Source organism: Carcharodon carcharias, chromosome 17 (assembly GCF_017639515.1).
Source record: "Carcharodon carcharias isolate sCarCar2 chromosome 17, sCarCar2.pri, whole genome shotgun sequence".
Lineage (NCBI taxonomy): Eukaryota > Metazoa > Chordata > Chondrichthyes > Lamniformes > Lamnidae > Carcharodon > Carcharodon carcharias.
The window spans coordinates 60481811-60488367 of NC_054483.1; the positions used below are offsets into that span (position 1 = coordinate 60481811).

General features: G+C 42.5%; 1 pseudogene; it reads left to right on the forward strand.

Annotated features, from left to right (window-relative positions):
* LOC121289642 overlaps positions 1-6218 on the forward strand; it is a 28731-nt pseudogene extending 22513 nt beyond the window's left edge.
* The last annotated feature ends 339 nt before the right edge of the window (positions 6219-6557 follow it).

The window sequence follows — 6557 nt, forward strand, 5'->3', positions numbered from 1 at the left end:
AGCAGCTGAAAATGGTTGGGCCTGGGACACTACCTTGAGGAACTCCTCAGCCATATTCTAGAACTGAGATGACTGACCTCGAACAGCCACAACCACCTTCCTTTTTGCTAGTTTGACTCCAACCAGCAGAGAGTTTTCCCCCCAATTCCCATTGACTCCAGTTTTGCTAGGGCTCATGGATGTCACACTGGGTCAAATGCAGCCTTAATGTCAAGGGCACTCACTCTCAACTGACCTCTTGAGTTTAGCTCTTTTGTTCATGTTCGAACCAAGGCTGTAATGAGGTCATGAGCTGAGTGGCCCTGACAGAACCCAAACTGAGCATCAGTGAGCAGGTTACTGCTGAGCAAGTGCTGCTTGACAGCACTGTTGATAACCCCCCTCTGTCACTCTACTGATGATTATTATGTTCCCAGCTGATGTTACTACTGGATAAGCTTAATCCCAGGATGGAACCCAGCATGATAGATCATAACTTTTATATTTTGTTTAGATATGTGGAGCATAGCTACTGAAAAGTGTCACAGGAGTCAGCTGATGAACATTTAACAGAAGTGTAAAGCATTATTAGAAAAGAAATGAGGAACTATAGTACAATACTCCTTTGCCCACAACCTATAACGTCATACATACATACAGATTTGTAAGGGTAACACAAGTTACCAAAGCTATCTTATACTCTAATGTTCACTGTAAGTACATAGCCCATGTAATCTGAAAAACAACCTGTGGTCAGACACAGCACTCTCTGAAACCAAGTGACAGATACCACCCAAAACAGATGCTATAGATCTCTCCTCAACTCTCTCCCATTCACCACCACCTGACCCCCAACAGTTGTTTGTCACACAGCAAGCCAAGCAGTCACACTGAACTCCGTCTTTCACACAAGAGTTTTCAATCTCCACTCTCCAAGAACTCATTTTGGAATCTTCTCCCAAAGAATGCTTTCTATCTGACGTCTTCCGCAAGCTTTGCCCTCCAGGGTTTCGAACTCTCCTTCCAATGTTCTTCCCCTGGATCACCATATGCATTCAAACTTACTTCCATGCCCTCTCTCTCAAATGCTCTACTGTGCCAATGGCATCCCACTGCTTCACATGCCCACAGCAAAGTGTTATAGACCATCAGCTATCTCTTTGGACCTTTAGGCTTCTCGCTTTAAATCTGCTTCCAGCAGCTTTCTTCTCTTTAAGCCTGAAGCTTGGAGCCTTCCCCTCTGCTCCATACTTTCAATTCCACAGAACAGAACCTTTTTACAGATTCCTCTCCTGTCTTAGACCATAATGTGTTCTTGGGACCCAACCTTTCCATCTAAGTCCTTGGCCTTGGGACCATTCGTCTCTTTAGGAAATCGACTCTCTCTGCAGATCCCTCTCCCAGTAGACTGCTGACAACTTGGCATTTCCCTTGATATTCAGAGCTCAATTGACATTCACTGTTAGTTTAACTTTAGAGCAACTCATCAAACATTCTGAGACTTACTTCCCTCAGAAGTCTGCTGGTAAGTCAGTTAGAGAGAGACTTAAACTGCTCCCTTTAACTTACAACATAATGACCAACTGAACTCAAACTGCTTTCAGTTTCTCTGTCTGTGTGTGTGTGGGTGAGTCTCCCTCTCAGGACCCCAGTTACTGGGCAACAGCACAGTTTGTCTACTCTTGTTTGATTTAACACTCCTTAATGTGTCATAAAAACCTCATTAGAAATGAAGGCATTTTTAAAGTTAAACTAAAACTAAACTCCCTTTATTAACAGACAAATACAGAAATACAAATCAAACTTAAATTTTAAACATTATTCTTTACATACCCAAATACACATATAACTTACATAAACTATCCCAATTTCCAAACAGGATTGATAGTAGGCAGGTTGGAGGAGGAGCAGGGAATCCGAGGGAGGATGGGGGAACACAAGAGGGAGGAGGAGGGGGGAATCTGAGAGAGGAAGGGGAGCATTTGAGGGAGGAGGCGGGAATCTGAGGGGAGAGGATGGGGGAATTTGAGGACGGAGGACAGGGGAATATGAGGGAAGAGGAGGAATTCAAGTGAGGGGGAGGAGGGGGAGAAGGGAAAACTGAGGGAGGAGGAGGTGGAAACCAAGGGAGAAAGGAGAGGAATCAGAGGGAACAGGAGGGGGAATTGAGAGAGGAGGCCAGGTGAATCCAAGGGAGGAGCAGGGAATTGGAGGAAGGTGGAGGAGGGAATCTGAGGGAGGGGAGGCTTGAGGAGGGGGGAAAGAGTTTGCAACTGAGAAGAGGAGGAATGAGGGCAGCGAAAAATGGAAACCAAGGAAGGGAAAACGATAGGAGGGAAGAGTTGGAACCAAGGGCAGAGGAGAACTGAGGGAGGGGAGAGGGAGAACTGAGGGAGGGGATAGGGAGAACTGAGGGAGGGGAGAGGGGAAATAAGTGAGGGAAAAGGGGGAACCAAGGGATTGACTCTGGAAGCTTCCTGTTAATTGGTTGTTGATGAGCTTTTATTGGCTTTCCGCCAGCAAGAAGCCTCCTTCAAGGACAAAGCAGAACTGTGGGGAGAGAGCATGGCATCCTTCTCTGCAATTTTTCCAGCCATCATCCCCCACCTCTGAATCCTTGGGAAAAATCGCCCCATATGTCGAAGAAACTTTGATTCAAACAATCGTAACTCACTAAACTAGCAATAGTAATACTGACAACACTCTGATTCCCCTCATATTTACCAATATAATACAACAGCTCCCTGATAGTCCAATTACAACTGCTAATAGTCGGTATAATGCCCCGATACCCTGTAACAAATAATAATCCTATAACCTGGTGATATTCAACCTGAAAACAGAACACAAATGCCCCGAAACTGCACAAGCTGAGAGCCAGGATCACCTGGGTAAAACACTATACAGCTACCCTGCTCTGCTTAACAGGGGAGGTGTCCTCAGGCTGCAGGAGCGGGTGGGATAGAATCTGAAATTGTTTGCTGCAGAAAAGAAGACCCATCAATCGAGACACATCATAATTCAGTAAAACAATCAAGTCAGAGGGAATACAGATGCATTAAGTTTCAAGGAAGCAAGGCAAGGCTGGATGGCCCCTACTTTAATGCCGGGTGAGTTAAGAGTGAGGATTGACACGTGTGATATAGTAGCCATCACAGAGACATGGTTGAGGGAAGGGCAGGGTTGGCAGCTCAACATTCCAGGATATAGAATCTTGAGGCACAACAGGGGAGGTGGTAAAAGAGGAGGAGGCATTGCATTATTAGTTAAGGAGTCAGTTACTGCAGTAAGAAGAGATGATATCTTGGAGGGGGCATCAAATGAAGCATTGTGGGTAGATCTTAGGAATAAAAAAGGGGCACATTGGACAACTGGAGTATTGTGTGCAGTTCTGGTGACCACATTACAGGAAGGACGTAATAGCTCTGAAGAGAGTGCAGAGGAGGTTTACAAGAATGTTTGCAGGGTTAGAAAAGAGTAGCTACGAGAAGAGATTGGATAGGTTGGGGTTATTTTCCTTAGAATAAAGGAGGCTGAGAGGTGACGGGATTGAGTTGCACAAAATTATGAGGGGAATAGATAGATTGGGCAGGATGAAATTGTTTCCCTTGATGGAGAATTCTAGAACCAGGGGACATAGATTCAAGGTAAGTGGCAGAAGGTGTAGGGGGAACATGAGGAATAACTTTTTTTCGCAGAGGGTAGTGGGTGTCAGGAATGCACTGCCCAAGGTGGTGGTAGAGGCAGAAACTTTAAACTTTTTTAAAAAGTACCTGGATCTGCACCTAAAGTGCTGTAAGCTGCAGGGCTAAGGGCTGGGTGCAGGAAGGTGGGATTAGAAAGGGCACCTGGGTGTCCTCGGGCTGGTATGGACAAAATGGGCCAAATGGCCTCCTTCTGTGCTGTAATTTTTCTATGGTTCTATGCTGGATTAAGTGAGTGGCAGATAGAGTTCAGTGTGAGGAAATATGAGGTTATGCATTTTGAAGCTAAGAACCATCAGAATATTGTCTGAATGGTTATATGTATACAGTTGCTAAATTTGGTGGACAAATAGAATAAATAATCAGAGATGTTAATGCATTATTGGCCTTTATCTCAGTGGGGTTAGTCTACAAAGGATACAAGTTATGCTACAGTTGCTTAAAGCTCGAGGTAATACATATGTTCTTTAGGCAAAGATGAATGGAAATCTAGAACATTCTCTCCCAATGAAAATTTCAAAAGTGAGATTGATAGACATTTGTTAGGCAGGAATATGAAAAGTTATGGAACCAAGGGGTAGTGGAGTTGAGATAAGGATCAGCCGTAATTTCATTGAATAGTGGGATAGTTATTGTCTATGTTCCTATTAAGAGCTGATCTCAAATTTCAGCGAGAACTCATCAGCCAGTTGTTAATTTTCGCTTGCCTCTTGGAGCATTACTGCATTCTAATGGTTTTTCCTCTATCTGAGGGATGTGGGGCAGGTTAAACTGCAATGGAATTGTTCCATATCCACCTGCTCTGACCCGCACACCTACTCAGCTGTTCAGGCTTTGCCACCATTACAACACTGATATTGCAACACTAACAATGTCAGAGCGATATATGCATAAAATAGATTTTGTTTTGTGTTTTCTTGCAGCAAGAAGGATTCCTTGAAAGCAAAACTCAGTCAGCTTCAATGTCACTTCACGTGGGCTCCACAGAAAGAAAACATTGACTTGGATGATATGAAGCAAAGATTAGAAGATTTAATACAGACTGCTGTGAAGTATCAAGCCAGGTCCTATAATCAACTCGCTTTTGTAAATTGTCTGCAAGGAAACTATGAAGAGGCCGTTCAAAACTTACAGGAAGCTGAAAGATTTCTGAGGGAAAATCATGAAGATGAATTTGAAAAAAGAAGCATCATCACCAATGGAAACTATGCCTGAGTATATTATCACATGGGATAAAGGACAGAGGCTCAGTCCTACCACGACAAGCTGGAGAGGATTTGTAAAATATTTCACAATGCCTCTCGTTATAGAGCAATGATCCCTGAAGTATATGGAGAGAAGGGTTGGGCACTGTTGATATCAACCAGGAAGTATTATGATGAGGCAAAGGACTGTTTTGAAAAGGCTCTGGAGGAGGACCCTGATGACATTGAATGGAATGCTGGCTATGCAATTGTCCTGTTTCGTCTGGAGGTGTTTTCTGATGCTCCAAAGAATGCTGATTCCAGTCAATCAATGAAGCAGTTGAGACGTGTGCTGGAGTGTTATCCCAATGACTCTGTTGCCATGGTGCTGTTGGCTCTAAAACTCCAAGAGTTCAAGCAAAAGAAGGAAGCCTTCACATTAGTTGAACAAGCATTGCAGAAGTCCCCCGATCTCCCATATGTGATTCGTTATGCAGCAAAATTTTTGAGAAGGGAAGGAGCTGTGGAAAAATCTTTGGAGCTGTTGAAGAAAGCATTGGAAATTACCCCCAACTCTGCCTTCTTGTACCACCAAGTCGGTTTGTGTTACAAAATCAAGCTGATATCACTGATCAAAAATCCACGCAGCAGAAACTCTCGCAATCCTGATTTTCAACAGAAACCTGAATTGATTAATCAATGCAAGTACCATTTTGAAAAGGCATTTGAGCTTCGCCCATTAACATTTGTTATTGCACAGCTAGATCTTGCAGCCATCTGCTCATTAAATGAAGAATATCATGAAGCAGAGGAAATTTACAGCAAACTACTGGAAAAAGAGGGTATTCATGCTGATAATAAATAGGCAATACATTCACAGTTTGGGTTATTTGAACTGCATCACAAAAGATCGGAATCAAAAGCAATCACACATTTTTGGGAAAGCCTTCAGATCAAAAATGGGTCAAGGGAATGGCATATATGTCGCATAAACTTGAGAAAGATTGCAACGAAACAAATTGACAGGAATCCAGAAAACAGCAAGGCCTTTGGTCTTCTTGGATTCATGCACCAGCTGGATGGGGAGAAGTGTAAAGCTATTGAATGTTTTGAAAAAGACTTACAGATTTATTGTGACAATGAAGAATATCTAAGCGCTCTTTGTGAATTACATCTTTCTATCTAGCTCAACAATGATGTTCCCAGCTGAAGCAAAAGTCCCAGTTAGGAACTTTGCATAATGATGCTTGAAATTCTGCTGCTTAGATTACAGTTCAAGTTATTGCTAAGCTGTGTTGCATAATTGTAAACACAAAATATTCCAGTAACCAATGTATTGAGTCAGCGTAATAAATGGAATTGTGTTTTGTTTTTTTGCATAACAAATAATCAGTGATACATTGAAGAGTGATAACATTTTATTACTACAGCAAAAATGTGTTTATCATGAAAAATAAACATATCAATAGAGTCAGGTTCTTCACCTGTGAGAAATCTGTTTTGAAATCAGTGAAAACGATGAAAAAAATCTGCATGATCTATGAACAAGTTTGGCAGTTGCTCATCTGGCTTATTTAATATAAACTGTTAATACTTTCATTCTAATCAGTCATTTTGTCAATGCACGAAGATTCATGAGTGCAGCTCCCATGCACATTACAGCCCCATTTATATGAATGCAATTTTCCCT